Consider the following 16,699-nt stretch of genomic DNA (forward strand, 5'->3'; position numbering starts at 1 on the left):
GAGGTTTTGCTTCTGTGCTGATTTCTTGGCTTGCCCTGCTCCTCCTTGCAACCTTGCTGCTTGGTTTGATTCTGGTGATTATGGGATAGGTGAAACAGCTCTAGCTGTTCACCTGTTCTTGCTGTTCTTGGTGTGCTTACCCTTGTGGAGTTGCTGCCGGTGAACAGCTAGGGTTTGGCTCAAAAAAGGTTATATATGCCTCTCCCTTGCTCTCTCTGGTCGACAGCAGTGGTGATTTCATTTGGTGACTCCTCCCAGTGCTGGTGTGCTGTTTAGCATGCACACATGCACTGTAAGCTGCCTGTGTGTGTGTGTGTACCTGATGCTTTGCACTTGGATGTGAGAAGATCAGCTCGGCAGAGCTTCCATTATTCTTCTAACCTGCCAAGTGGCAATGCCACTTGGCATAATTCATGTCTTGCTTTGTTGTGTGCAGGGAATCAAAAGTATAACCAAGTGAAGATGAAGATCATCAGATCCAAGCATCTTATGAAACTAGACTTGTAATTTAGGATAGGTCACTGATTGTAATCTTCTTTTTCTTAATTGAGCAATTCTTGTAATGTGTTGTATTATTCATTTATTTCTCTTATGAATATTGTAATGACAATGTAAATTGTGTGATGATCAATAAAGCTCAAAGTTTTCCCTAATGAGCTTTACTTTATTTTAATTGCTCATATTGTTTATTATTTATAATTTACTTAATGAATTTCCTCACAATTCATTATTTAGGGTAATTATTTATTGTTTGAATTTGAAATTCAAATTCAACTTTGGTTTGAATTCAACCATGTCACTTAATTTAGAATTCAATCATGCAACTTAAGTTTGATGCAAACTCTCCCCTCTCTTCTCAAAACCCTAAACTAGTTAAGTGAGATGCAAGTTTGTCGCACTCTCGAAACCCTAACCCTGTAAGGTGTCGAGAGAGAAACTTGTCCCCCTTCGATTCAGTTTTTGTTTAAAAGCGCGAAATTTCCCCAGAATTTGCCATGCAATGCACATCCCTTTCTAAAATCTACCCCTCGATCGTCTCTAAACCTGGGACATTACAGCCTTTCCCCCTTAAAGAAAACTTCGTCCCGAAGTTGTGGTTGTAATACCTGAACAGCTCGGGGTATGTTTTCCTCAGGTCTTCTTCTTTTTCCCAGGTGGCTTCCCTCTCGGGGTGATGCTTCCATTGTATCTTGCAGTACTTGATAGCTTTATTTCTGAGTTGTTTCCAGCTCTCCTCAAGAATCTTGGCTGGCTTCTCGATGTAAGTCAAGTCTGGTTGTAACTCGAGCTCTTCATGTGATACTGGTTCATCTGGGGTCTTTAAGCATTTCTGAAGTTGTGACACATGGAAAACATTGTGAACTTGAGCTAGCCTTCCAGGTAGATCCAATTCAAAGGCTAAACCTCGGTTCTGACTCAGTATCTTGAAAGGTCCTATATATCTAGGACTGAGCTTTCCTTTTACTCCAAACCTCTGGAGTCCTTTCATCGGGCTTACCTTAAGATATACCATGTCTCCAACTCGTGGCTCCCATGTTCTCCTCTTCTGATCGGCATAACTCTTTTGCCGACTTTGGGCTATCTTGAGCCTATCTCTGATAATGTCAATGATTTGTTGTTTTTCTTTGACATAATCAGGGTTGAACTCTTTGCTTGCTCCGGCTTCATACCAACATATCGGTGATCTACACTTTCTTCCATACAGAGCTTCAAATGGTGCCATCTTGATGCTGCTTTGATAGCTATTATTGTATGAAAACTCTGCTAGTGGTAAGTGCTCCTCCCATGATCCTCCGAAGTCTAGGGCACAAGCCCTAAGCATATCCTCTAGGATCTGGTTAGTTCTCTCGGTTTGTCCACCTGTCTGGGGATGATAAGCGGTACTATAGTCCAACTTGGATCCTAAAGCTTCGTGTAGTTGCTTCCAGAATGCTGATGTGAACACGGATCCTCGATCCGACACGATCTTCTTAGGCACTCCATGCTTACTCACGATCTCTTTGATGTAAAGATCGATGAGTTTCTCTCCTTTATCCTGCTGGTTTACTGCTAAGAAGTGGGCGCTCTTCGTCAACCGGTCCACGATTACCCATATCATGTCCTTCTTTTTATTGGTCATGGGTAGTCCGGTGATGAAATCCATCCCTATTTCCTCCCATTTCCACTCTGGAATAGGTAAAGGTTGTAACTTCCCTGCCGGACTCTGGTGTTCAGCCTTCACTCTCTGGCAGGTATGGCATTCCGCCACATATTGTGCTATCTCTCTCTTCATATTATTCCACCAGAATAGTTCCTTTAGATCCATGTACATCTTTGTACTTCCCGGATGTATGGAATATGGTGTTTGATGAGCTTCCCGGAGTATTACTTCCTTAATTTCAGCAATATCCGGAACGCAAATTCTCTTCTGGAACCATAATGATCCCGATTCTCCGCGGTGAAATTCTGATGGTCTTCCCTCATCTATTCTTCTCATTTCTTCCATGATGAATGGATCATCCAGCTGACCCATCATTATCTCATTCTTTAGGTTGACATTTAGCTCATCGGCTACTTGTAAAGCTGATAGTCCTTCATGAGCTTCCTTCTCCCAAAGTTGTATTTGGGCTTGACTTATTTCCTTCCTCAACTCCGGTGATATTTCTTGTTCCACTCCTCCGGTGCTCTTCCTACTCAGGGCATCTGCTACAACATTAGCCTTCCCTGGTGTGTAATTGATTGTCAGATCATAATCCTTGATCAATTCTAGCCATCTTTTCTGCCTCATGTTGAGTTCCTTCTGAGTGAAGAAATATTTGAGGCTTTTATGGTCTGTATAGAGCTCACACTTAGCTCCATAGAGAAAATGTCTCCAAGTTTTGAGTGCAAATACGACTGCTGCTAATTCCAAGTCATGGGTTGGATAATTCACTTCATGAGGTCTGAGTTGCCTCGATCCATAAGATATCACTTTCCGATCTTGCATGAGTACGCAACCCAATCCATGCTTGGATGCGTCACAGTACACGGTGTAATCCTTGCCAACTTCCGGAACCGCTAACACCGGTGCCGTGGTGAGTTTCTCCTTCAGAGTTTGAAAACTCTTCTCACACTCCTCTGACCACACGAATGGTGTGTTCTTCCTTAACAGCTTTGTCATAGGTCCTGCTATCTTAGAGAATCCTTCAATGAATCTCCGATAATATCCTGCCATTCCTAGGAATCCTCGGATTTCCTTGACAGTCTTGGGTGCTTCCCATTCTAGAACTGCTGCTACCTTACTCAGGTTAACAGCTATTCCATCTTTACTAATAACATGACCAAGGAATTCCACTTGATCTAGCCAAAATTCACATTTGCTAAATTTGGCATAGAGTTGATGTTCCCTTAGTGTTTGCAACACTAACCTCAAATGTTCAGCATGTTCGGCCTTGTTCTTAGAATATATCAAGATATCATCGATAAATACGATGACAAACTTGTCTAGATATGGCATGAATATCTTATTCATGAGATTCATGAATATTGCTGGGGCATTGGTCAATCCAAAAGGTACTACCAGGTATTCATGGTGTCCATACCTTGAGACAAAGGCAGTTTTCGGAACGTCTTCCTTCTTGATCTTTATCTGGTGATAACCGGATCTTAGATCAATCTTGGAAAAGACTCCTGCGCCTCTTACTTGATCAAATAGATCTTGTATTCTTGGAAGTGGGTACTTGTTCTTGATTGTGACGTTGTTCAGATTCCTGTAGTCTCCGCACATCCTTCTTCCTCCATCTCTTTTATCCACGAAGATCACAGGTGATCCCCATGGTGAAACACTCTCTTGAATGAATCCCTTTTGTTCCAAGTCATCCAGTTGCTCCTTAAGTTCTTTCAATTCCTTGGGCCCCATCTTATATGGTGCCTTAGCAATCGGAGCTGTTCCTGGAATTAGGTCGATAGTGAATTCTATCTCCCTATCTGGTGGCATACCAGGTAATTCCGCAGGAAACACATCCTGGAATTCATTTACTACAGGTATATCTTCTAACTTCACCTCCTTCATGCTGTTCAGCTGTAGCTCAACTTCAATCTGTGTATGTTTGTCGCCTTGGTAGATCATTCTACTTCCATCGGGGCTTTTCAAAGACACCGTCTTATTTACACAGTCGATCAATGCTCCATTAGCTTCTAACCAGTTCATACCAAGAATGACATCAATGTCCTTTATCGGTAAAATGAACAGGTCCGCGTCAAACGCGCACTTATTGATCATAATGACTTGTTTTTGTTTGGCATGGGTTACTACTATCGTTCCCCCCGCAGAAAGTATGGTTATGGGTGTATCTAACTTAGTGCAACTAATCCCATGTTTGGTGATGAATTGTTGAGAAATGAATGATGTAGTTGCACCAGTATCAAAAAGTACTTTGCCAGGATGAGTGAGTATCTGGAGCGTACCTATCACCGCCTGGTCAGAGTTGACCACCTCCTCCAGACTGGTACAGTTCAGCTTGCCGAAGGGCTTCTTATTCTTCCAGTTGCCTCCGGTATTTCCTCCTCGACCTCCACCTCCTCCAGATTGACCTCCTCCATTCTTCTTATTAGGGCAGTCTTTCATCATGTGCCCCTCCTGTCGACACCCGAAGCAGATGATTCTGGGTTTGCGACAGTCCTTTGAAGTATGTCCTTTAAACCCGCAGATGCGACAAACTATTTGGTTAGCAGTCTGAAATGCTTGGTTCTTCCTACTACCGTAGTAGTTGTTGTTGTTGTTGTTGTTGTTGTTGTTGAATCTGGGCTTGAAACTCAAGCTGGTATTAGGCTTGTTACTAACAAACCTCTTAGGCTCAAACTTGGCCTTTTTCCGCTTCTCCTCCTGCAATTGCTTGAAATCATCTTCCAGAGTGATGGCTGCATCCACCAACTCTTGAAACTCCGTCGCTCTCATCATACGGAGCTGAACATTGAACTGGGGACTTAACCCCCTCAGAAATCTCTTTTTCTTCTTGTCCTCGGTGTTGACTTCTTCAACAGCGTACCGGGACAGTTTAGAGAACTCCCTGACATAGGTCAGGATTGCCTTGTCCTTCTGCTCGAGACTTTCAAATTCTCGACGCTTCAGCTCCACAATACTTTCAGGGACATTGGATTCCCTGAACTTCCTTGCAAATTCCTCCCAGGTAAATATCTTTCCAGCCGGATAAACGGCTACAATATTGTCCCACCATGATGCGGCAGGTCCACACAGCAGATGGGTAGCATAACGAACCTTCTCTTGGTCGTTACATCCAACGGTGTTGAGCTTTCGCTTAGTATCCATCAGCCAATCTTCCGCGTCCATTGGCTCGGGCGCTTATGCGAAAGATATAGGCTTAGTGTTCTGGAAGTCTGCTAATGTGACTCCCGGGTTCTCAGGTCTCTCCACCCTGTTTTGCTGCAACAAATCCTGAAAGAATTTGTTCTGCTGCTCCAGTGTTACACGCTGTCGCTCCTCTACCAGCTGCATGTACTGGATAAAATTTTGCTGCGTCATGGGTGGTGGTGGTGGTGGAAACTGATCTCTGGCTGCACCCTCAGCCTCTTCCTTTTGTTTTGCTTCGCGCTCCATGCGCTGTGCTTCGGTCTCGTCTCCTAGCGTTCCCGACATAACCCCCTAGTTCTGCAACACAAGATGATACTCATAATTACTCCATGCGCAAGTTTTCTGAGCTCAACTTTGTGCACAGAACTAGTCACGCAATGGAAATCAAGAAGCAAATCCAAATCATACAAAACATATATCCTGTATATACATACTTAAGTGGTCTTATTACAATACTCAAGTCGATGTGAGTATGCAAACTCACTTATTAAAGTATATGTACAAATTTATACAAATTTTACATACTATAATACACGTGGTACTTGTGTATTATAGCCTCGCCTCCCTTGGTGGACTCTAGTCGATCTTCACTCCCGGTACATCCCAGGCTTCCATCCGGTCGAACGTGTCGTCCTCCTGATAGACCCCGGAACATAAGGTCTCCCCGTTGGGTTGTAATCCGAATCCGATGATGATCCTAGGGAGAAATCAGTGTTCACAAACTGATCGTTGAGTGCATCATAGTCCACCCATCGGGTGTACTCCCCTGTAGCTCCACCATAGGTATTACCAAAACTCATACCCGACTCAACCTGTGTCGGATACCCTCCATCAACTCCTTCATTACTGGGATAACTCTGGTTCTGGGTTGTGGCATCATCATTCATATCCCCATCATAATACACAGAAGTACTATGGGTTCCAGTATCAGATCCCCAACGCCAACCCGTGGAATTCTCGATAGGAGTCTCGGAACGATGGTTGTTTCCGGATTCCTCTCCGCCCTCGTATCCCCCATAGGAACTACCCAGATAGTTCCCAGGTGTAACAGGTGTAGGTTCATGCTCAAGTGGATCAATACTGATGTAGTCACCAGCTGAGTAAACTGGTGTGTGCACCACATTCTCCATAGGTTCTTTCCCCCTACTCTCCTCCTTGGGTTCAGTAAATTCCTCTAGCATCGTATCAATTGCTCCTATCAGATGATGGTTCAACTGAAAGAGTAATGATATGAAGTTGCGGCTATTATCCATATATTTTGCCGCTGCTATGGGTTTGCGTTTGGCATATTTGTAGTGGTTGAGCATGGGATCTTCTTCCTCCTGATTATGAGGAATATGGGAGAACTCGGAATCCATAAGCTCTTTCGTCTTATGTTCCCGTATGTCGGTTATGGCTCTCATAACAGCTATATGGTAGGCTGTGTTGGTTGTCCTAGCTTCCCCTGCTGGCATGACTACGCTCATTCCCAAAGATTCGGGAAGTCGCAGTCCTACCCTGCACTTGGCCAATACCGGACCATCATAGAACATGTATTTCTTTACTGGAATCTGGGGATCGCACCCAAATTCAAGTAACATGGCTCGTAAGATGTCTGCAAGTCCTCCTTGGTATTCACTTAGTGTGGAATCCATTACTTTCACGTTTCTTCCCAGTCGTGAACTTGCCATGTTGGCTGTAGAAATAGAAAGATTATAAGATTAGTACTAATGCATCATAATAGAGATAATAAAGAATTATCGCACTAAAATATATGATTGTTGTATTCTCAATTGAATATACACCATATTTTTAGAGAATTCTTTACTAGTCCTATTTGACTCCTAACGTTTGGTCCCATTTACTAGGTTCCAACCTAAGGTCAAAGCTTTTGCTCTGGTACCAACTGTGGTGACCCTGCATACCACTGCATGTTGTAGTATGCCAGTCGTTGATATAACATTCACGAAGTACCATTCCGCAAATATTACATCCCTCAGAGTAGTACAGCAGAACATAGCAGGTCCATAACTCATTCATTTATTATTACAACCATCATACACATGTCATCTTGGAGCTCCTCTTGGGTCCTAAGAGGAATACCCCTGGGTTCGAGGCGAACCCAACTTAACTTACAATATAAGAGTCTCATTAAGCTAAACATTTATTTCCTCGAGCAGCTAAATACTAAGAGTTCGGGCTGCTCGGTTACTACTACTTATCAGATATCTCTAGGCTTGTTCTCCTCCGGAAGCCTCCCCGGATCCGTAGACTATAAGGTAGTCTACGCCTTCAACTCCTCCTGAGAGGTCAGGTTCATCATAGCCGATGATCTCGGCTTCTTCATTGTTGTTGCAGTCCTCTTCCAGATGATTCAGACAATCTAAGCATGGGATTTAAGAGTGGGATGAGTACGAGCGTACTCAACAAGTTCATTATAGATAAGAGGTGTTTAATGCACTAGCTACGATATTAGACCAGAAAGTCTAATACCAATGCAAGTTTTGATAAACATTTCTTCAAGAGATTGCTTTTATTTCAAAGAGCTATGTCCGTCAGCCTTCACCGGTTTACTAGAACTTCATGGAGCTCCTTTCCGGCCGTGTTCGCAGTTCCTCATCCCGGAACAGGGAGTGACAGGTCACAGTTCTTTACACTCTGCAGAGGTGTGTTGCTTTACCCATAAGAGATCTTAACCTTGGTGCCAACCGGGCAGCTTTCCCGTCCACACTTCCTTTGGTGTGAGGCCCGGTATAAGGTCTAGCCAATCATGTTCCTCCGCTACCTCGAACACCCACCCTTTGTTGCATGCCCCGACCCTGGGTCCACGCCGGTCCCATTATTCCCGTAATTTCAGGGTGGACCCCGACCACGACGACAGTCTGGGATCGAACCAAACTCCTTCGCCGGTAGCTGCAACCCATCATAGACCGCAATACCGTGGGGACTTAGAATGGGTTCCCCACCCACAAGTTGTTCCGCAAGCCGCAACCGCTACGGTATGCACTGCATAACCGTGGGGACTTAGAATGGGTTCCCCACCCACAAGTTGCTCCGCAAGATACAACTGCTACGGTAAGCGCATCCGTTGATGAACGAGAGGTGGAAACACTTTTGACTACTCCGTCCCACTCCAGATCTTATGGTTAACACGGATATTACGGCACAAGAATCACTGACGACATTTGTTGTTTAATCCTAGATGGATATAAACCCGTGCAATGGAACCTCCACCATATCAACACAATCCATGGTTCCATTGCCCACCACTTAGTCATATTCATAGTTATGAAAGTAGTGGTTTTGATTTTTGTGCAATAGTGATAACCATAATACTTTGCAAGTAATTTGATAAAAATACTCAAATGACATGAGCAAGTGATGAACTTGCCTGAACACTGCAAAGTTTTGCAGTTGGAAGGTGTGGACTGACCCTTGTCCTCTGTCTCTGAAAAATAGCATCATTGTCCGATAAGGGCAATGGTTAAAGAAGCAGTTATGCATGATTCCAGTTTTAGGGTTTGTTCCCCCCTTCCGATGTCGTTATTATTTCATGTAAGAGGTTAATACTAAGAATAATTTGAGGATACTTGATTTAAAGTAAAATACAACCTTGAAATGTTGTCAAGGTGTTTTTAAAGTCCAAATACATTAATGGACTTATTTTCATTATAGAAAATTATATGTGTGATTTAAATGATTATTTAAATCATCAAATGAGGTCTTATTCTTAGTTGTCTTCAAAAATTCTTTTTGATATTTTATTCAGGTAGAGAATTTTATGTTGATCAATTTTCATATTTTTAATTATTTTTTAGAGCTGTATCTTATTTTATAAAATTCTTGGAAATTTTCATTTAAATGGGTATTTTGGAAATGTCCAAAATACCCCTCGGACCCACCTGTCAGGCGGCCGAGCTGGTTAGGTTGGACCAGCCCAGTGGGCTCGGTCCAACCGACCCAGTCGCTTCGTCGTCCTCCTCCCCGTAACCCTAATCCCCTTTCGGGCTCCCGCGACATCAAAATCGCCTCCGCCGTCGCCGCCTTGCTCCGGTCGCCTTCGGCCATCATCGGCGACGAACTGGTGCGGATCTGGACCGCCTCTCGACGGCGGACATGGTGGTCCGCGTCGATCTAACGCTCGTGTCCACCTCGACTCTCCCCCAACGCGCCTGCGCCTCGGCCGCACGGATCCGTGAAGGTCCGTCGTTCATCGGCGTCCCTGGCGCCGTGGTGATGCCGTGGAGATGCCGGCGTTGCGGTGATGTGGTGACCAGGCTTGGCTTGGCCTGGCGCCGCCGTCGCCCGGCGTGTGCCGCCGTGCCGCCGCGGTCGTGCTCATCTCGTTTCGCTGTAAGTTTCTCCTCCTCTTTCCTCCTCTGTTACCTGTTCTACCTTCTTCTCTTCTCCTCTTCTTCGTCTAGCTCGGCCACTGGCCGACTTCTCCCTGTGGAGATGCTTGCCTTGACGATGTGCTGCTGCTACTACGCTTCTGTGGACTTGTTCTTTGCCAGCCCTGGTGCTGTGCTAGCTGCTGCGTTGTGCTGGGCTAGGCATGCTGCTGCGCTACTGCTACTGCCATGCTTGCTCTAGTCTATGTGCTTGTGTGAATCGTGCTGTGGCGTGTGCTTCCTTTGATTCATGTTTCTGCTCACCCTTGGTTATACATGTTATTATTCGGCTAGATGTTCATCCGAGCATCACTAGCCATTGCTGTTGCTTGCTTGCTTATGCTGTAACAAGCCTTAGCTCCCCTGGTTCATTACTGTGGTTGATTCTTGCTGTTTAGCAAGAGTCAGTGTTATTTGTGTGATGATTATTGAGTTCTGGCTCACAGTAGGTTTGGCTTGGCTTAATTGTTGTCCATATACATCAATTCCTTGATGATATGCTTCTGGATACAATCATAAAAATGGTTTATGTGCTAATCTGTGATCTAATTGTTGATGATCTTTGGCTGTTTAATTCATAGAATTCATGTGTGATACTGGTGGTTGATTCTAGCCTGCCTTGGCATGCTTTAGCAGGCCCTGATGATCAAATGATCATCACTTTCTTGTTGCCTGTGCCTTACTGGTGCTTCACCTGGTGTCTGTGTGACACTTATACTTGTGCTGGTGTGTGTTAATGCTTACTCAAGCATCATCTGATGCTTGCAGTGAGCCATTGGTTCACTGGCAAGATGTTGGTGCTTTGGTTACTTAACTTTTTCATTTATCTGTAATTCCTTGCTTTACTAGATAGATAAATGATGTGAACTGATTATCAGTAATGATCATATGGATGAATTTGATGTAGCTAGAGGGATGCCAACCACTGGTTGGGTACCCTAGCTCATACTGAATTCTACTGGATAATGATGTGATGCTTTGGTGAATTTCCTATGTGGATAGGTAGCTGTTGTGACCCTAACAGGCTCTGTCTGCTTAGAAATGGTTGCTCCTACCTGTGTTGGCTTGCTGTGATTTGGGAAATATCTCACTGGAAGAATCCTTGTGGTTTTTCCAGTTTCCTTTGATGTTGATAAACATGAATAGACACTTGATAGTCTATCTGTCTGATGGTGTAGTGGCTATAGGTGCTAAGTGAAGCTGACTAGCTAGATAGGATCATCCCTTGTTGGATTTCTTTGATTATGTCACTGGTTTGGCATAGCCAATGTTCCCAGGGTGCTTTCCTATTTGTTTCCCTCTTGTTCACTTGCACCAATTTGGCCAGTAGCCATATGATGACTCACATATAGGGTTTCTACCCTTGTGGTGTGCTTGAGATCATGCCTGTGCAATTTATGAACAAAACCATTTGGTTTGTTCATGTTGATGTGTATACCTCACTCCAGCTCCTAGAAATAGTGTGTTGGTGTAGAGGTTTTGCTTCTGTGCTGATTTCTTGGCTTGCCCTGCTCCTCCTTGCAAGCTTGCTGCTTGGTTTGATTCTGGTGATTATGGGATAGGTGAAACAGCTCTAGCTGTTCACCTGTTCTTGCTGTTCTTGGTGTGCTTACCCTTGTGGAGTTGCTGCCGGTGAACAGCTAGGGTTTGGCTCAAAAAAGGTTATATATGCCTCTCCCTTGCTCTCTCTGGTCGACAGCAGTGGTGATTTCATTTGGTGACTCCTCCCAGTGCTGGTGTGCTGTTTAGCATGCACACATGCACTGTAAGCTGCCTGTGTGTGTGTGTGTGTACCTGATGCTTTGCACTTGGATGTGAGAAGATCAGCTCGGCAGAGCTGAACCATATCCTCTCATTTCCATTATTCTTCTAACCTGCCAAGTGGCAATGCCACTTGGCATAATTCATGTCTTGCTTTGTTGTGTGCAGGGAATCAAAAGTATAACCAAGTGAAGATGAAGATCATCAGATCCAAGCATCTTATGAAACTAGACTTGTAATTTAGGATAGGTCACTGATTGTAATCTTCTTTTTCTTAATTGAGCAATTCTTGTAATGTGTTGTATTATTCATTTATTTCTCTTATGAATATTGTAATGACAATGTAAATTGTGTGATGATCAATAAAGCTCAAAGTTTTCCCTAATGAGCTTTACTTTATTTTAATTGCTCATATTGTTTATTATTTATAATTTACTTAATGAATTTCCTCACAATTCATTATTTAGGGTAATTATTTATTGTTTGAATTTGAAATTCAAATTCAACTTTGGTTTGAATTCAACCATGTCACTTAATTTAGAATTCAATCATGCAACTTAAGTTTGATGCAAACTCTCCCCTCTCTTCTCAAAACCCTAAACTAGTTAAGTGAGATGCAAGTTTGTCGCACTCTCGAAACCCTAACCCTGTAAGGTGTCGAGAGAGAAACTTGTCCCCCTTCGATTCAGTTTTTGTTTAAAAGCGCGAAATTTCCCCAGAATTTGCCATGCAATGCACATCCCTTTCTAAAATCTACCCCTCGATCGTCTCTAAACCTGGGACATTACAGTACAGCGGCAAGTTTTCCCTCAGTATGAAACCAAGGTTTATCGAACCAGTAGGAGCCAAGAAGCACGTTGAAGGTTGATGGTAGCGAGATGTAGTGCGGCGCAACACCAGGGATTCCGGCGCCAACGTGGAACCTGCACAACACAACCAAAGTACTTTGCCCCAACGAAACAGTGAGGTTGTCAATCTCACCGGCTTGCTGTAACAAAGGATTAGATGTATAGTGTGGATGATGATTGTTTGCAGAAAACAGTAAGAACAAGTATTGCAGTAGATTGTATTCGATGTAAAGAATGGACCGGGGTCCACAGTTCACTAGTGGTGTCTCTCCCATAAGATAAATAGCATGTTGGGTGAACAAATTACAGTTGGGCAATTGACAAATAGAGAGGGCATGACCATGCACATACATGATATGATGAGTATTGTGAGATTTAATTGGGCATTACGACAAAGTACATAGACCGCTATCCAGCATGCATCTATGCCTAAAAAGTCCACCTTCAGGTTATCATCCGAACCCCTTCCAGTATTAAGTTGCAAACAACAGACAATTGCATTAAGTATGGTGCGTAATGTAATCAATATCTACATCCTCGGACATAGCATCAATGTTTTATCCCTAGTGGCAACAGCACATCCATAACCTTAGGGGTTTCTGGCACTCCCAGCATTCACGAGACATGAACCCACTATCGAGCATAAATACTCCCTCTTGGAGTTAAGAGTAAAAACTTGGCCAGAGCCTCTACTAATAACGGAGGGCATGCAAGATCATAAACAACACATAGATATAAATTGATAATCAACATAACATAGTATTCTCTATCCATCGGATCCCAACAAACACAACATATAGCATTACAGATAGATGATCTTGATCATGTTAGGCAGCTCACAAGATCCGACAATGAAGCATAATGAGGAGAAGACAACCATCTAGCTACTGCTATGGACCCATAGTCCAGGGGTGAACTACTCACTCATCACTCCGGAGGCGACCATGGCGGTGTAGAGTCCTCCGGGAGATGAATCCCCTCTCCGGCAGGGTGCCGGAGGCGATCTCCTGAATCCCCCGAGATGGGATTGGCGGCGGCGGCGTCTCTGGAAGCTTTTCCGTATCGTGGCTCTCGGTACTGGGGGTTTCGCGACGAAGGCTATTTGTAGGCGGAAGGGCAGGTCAGGGGGCCACACGAGGGCCCCACACAGTAGGTCGGCGCGGCCAAGGGCTGGGCCGCGCCGCCCTAGTGTGTCGCCAGCTCGTGGCCCCACTTCGTCTTCTCTTCGGTCTTCTGGAAGCTTCGTGGCAAAATAGGCCCCTGGGCATTGATTTCGTCCAATTCCGAGAATATTTCCTTACTAGGATTTCTGAAACCAAAAACAGCAGAGAACAGCAACTGGCTCTTCGGCATCTCGTTAATAGGTTAGTGCCGGAAAATGCATAAATATGACATAAAGTATGCATAAAACATGTAGATATCATCAATAATGTGGCATGGAACATAAGAAATTATCGATACGTCGGAGACGTATCAGCATCCCCAAGCTTAGTTCCTGCTCGTCCCGAGCAGGTAAACGATAACAAAGATAATTTCTGGAGTGACATGCCATCATAACCTTGATCATACTATTGTAAGCATATGTAATGAATGCAGCGATCAAGACAATGTAAATGACATGAGTAAACAAATGAATCATATAGCAAAGACTTTTCATGAATAGTACTTCAAGACAAGCATCAATAAGTCTTGCATAAGAGTTAACTCATAAAGCAATAATTCAAAGTAAAGGCATTGAAGCAACACAAAGGAATATGAAGTTTCAGCGGTTGCTTTCAACTTATAACATGTATATCTCATGGATATTTGTCAATGTAAAGTAATATAACAAGTGCAATATGCAAGTATGTAGGAATCAATGCACAGTTCACACAAGTGTTTGCTTCTTGAGGTGGAGAGAAATAGGTGAACTGACTCAACATAAAAGTAAAAGAAAGGTCCTTCAAAGAGAAAAGCATCGATTGCTATATTTGTGCTAGAGCTTTGGTTTTGAAAACAAGAAACAATTTTGTCAACGGTAGTAATAAAGCATATGTGTTATGTAAATTATATCTTACAAGTTACAAGCCTCATGCATATATAGTATACTAATAGTGCCCGCACCTTGTCCTAATTAGCTTGGATTACCGGGATTATCATCGCAATGCACATGTTTCAACCAAGTGTCACAAAGGGGTACCTCTATGCCGCATGTACAAAGGTCTAAGGAGAAAGCTCGCATTGGATTTCTCGCTATTGATTATTCTCAACTTAGACATCCATACCGGGACAACATAGACAACAGATAATGGACTCCTCTTTAATGCATAAGCATGTAGCAACAATTAATGTTCTCATATGAGATTGAGGATATATGTCCAAAACTGAAACTTCCACCATGATTCATGGCTTTAGTTAGCGGCCCAATGTTCTTCTCTAACAATATGCATGCTCTAACCATTAAATAAGTGGTAAATCGCCCTTACTTCAGACAAGACGGACATGCATAGCAACTCACATGATATTCAACAAAGAGTAGTTGATGGCGTCCCCAGGAACATGGTTATCGCACAACAAGCAACTTAATAAGAGATAAAGTGCATAAGTACATATTCAATACCACAATAGTTTTTAGGCTATTTGTCCCATGAGCTATATATTGTAAAGATGAAGAATGGAAATTTAAAGGTAGCACTCAAGCAATTTACTTTGGAATGGCGGAGAAATACCATGTAGTAGGTAGGTATGGTGGACACAAATGGCATAGTGGTTGGCTCAAGGATTTTGGATGCATGAGAAGTATTCCCTCTCGATACGAGGTTTAGGCTAGCATGGCTATTTGAAACAAACACAAGGATGAACCGGTGCAGCAAAACTCACATAAAAGACATATTGTAAACATTATAAGACTCTACACCGTCTTCCTTGTTGTTCAAACTCAATACTAGAAATTATCTAGACTTTAGAGAGACCAATTATGCAAACCAAATTTTAGCAAGCTCTATGTATTTCTTCATTAATAGGTGCAAAGTATATGATGCAAGAGCTTAAACATGAGCACAACAATTGCCAAGTATCACATTATCCAAGACATTATAGCAATTACTACATGTATGATTTTCCAATTCCAACCATATAACAATTTAACGAAGAAGAAACTTTCGCCATGAATACTATGAGTAAAGCCTAAGGACATCCTTGTCCATATGCAACAGCGGAGCGTGTCTCTCTCCCACACAATGAATGCTAGGATCCATTTTATTCAAATAAAAACAAAAACAAAAACAAACCGACGCTCCAAGCAAAGTACATAAGATGTGATGGAATAAAAATATAGTTTCACTAGAGGAACCTGATAATGTTGTCGATGAAGAAGGGGATGTCTTGGGCATCCCCAAGCTTAGACGCTTGAGTCTTCTTGATATATGCAGGGGTGAACCACCGGGGCATCCCCAAGCTTAGAGCGTTCACTCTCCTTGATCATATTGTATCATCTCCCTCTCTTGATCCTTGAAAACTTCCTCCACACCAAACTCAAAACAACTTATTAGAGGGTTAGTGCACAATCAAAATTTACATGTTCAGAGGTGACATAATCATTCTTAACACTTCTGGACATTGCACAAAGCTACTGAAAGTCAATGGAATCGAAAAATCCATCAAGCATAGCAAAACAGGCAATGCAAAATAAAAGGCAGAATCTGTCAAAACAGAACAGTTCGTAAAGACGAATTTTATTGAGGCACCAGACTTGCTCAAATGAAAATTCTCAAATTGAATGAAAGTTGCGTACATATCTGAGGATCACTCACGTAAAGTGGCATAATTTTCTGAGTTACCTACAGAGAATTAGGCCCAGATTCGTGACAGCAAAGAAATCTGTTTTTACGCAGTAATCCAATCTAGTATGAACCTTACTATCAACGACTTTACTTGGAACAACAATGCACAAAACTAAGATAAGGAGAGGTTGCTACAGTAGTAACAACTTCCAAGACTCAAATATAAAATAAAGGTACTGTAGTAAAAACATGGGTTGTCTCCCATAAGCGCTTTTCTTTAACGCCTTTCAGCTAGGCGCAGAAAGTGTATATCAAGTATTATCAAGAGACGAAGTGTCAACATCATAATTTGTTCTAATAATAGAATCAAAGGGTAACTTCATTCTCTTTCTAGGGAAGTGTTCCATACCTTTCTTGAGAGGAAATTGATATTTAATATTACCTTCCTTCATATCAATGATAGCACCAATAGTTCGAAGAAAATGTCTTCCCGGTATAATGGGACAAGATGCATTGCATTCAATATCCAAGACAACAAAATCAACGGATACAAGGTTATTGTTAATGGTAATGCGAACATTATCAACTCTCCCCAAAGGTTTCTTTGTAGAATGATCAGCAAGATTAACA

This window comes from Lolium perenne, chromosome 5 (genome assembly GCF_019359855.2).
Source record: "Lolium perenne isolate Kyuss_39 chromosome 5, Kyuss_2.0, whole genome shotgun sequence".
NCBI classification, from domain to species: Eukaryota; Viridiplantae; Streptophyta; class Magnoliopsida; order Poales; family Poaceae; genus Lolium; species Lolium perenne.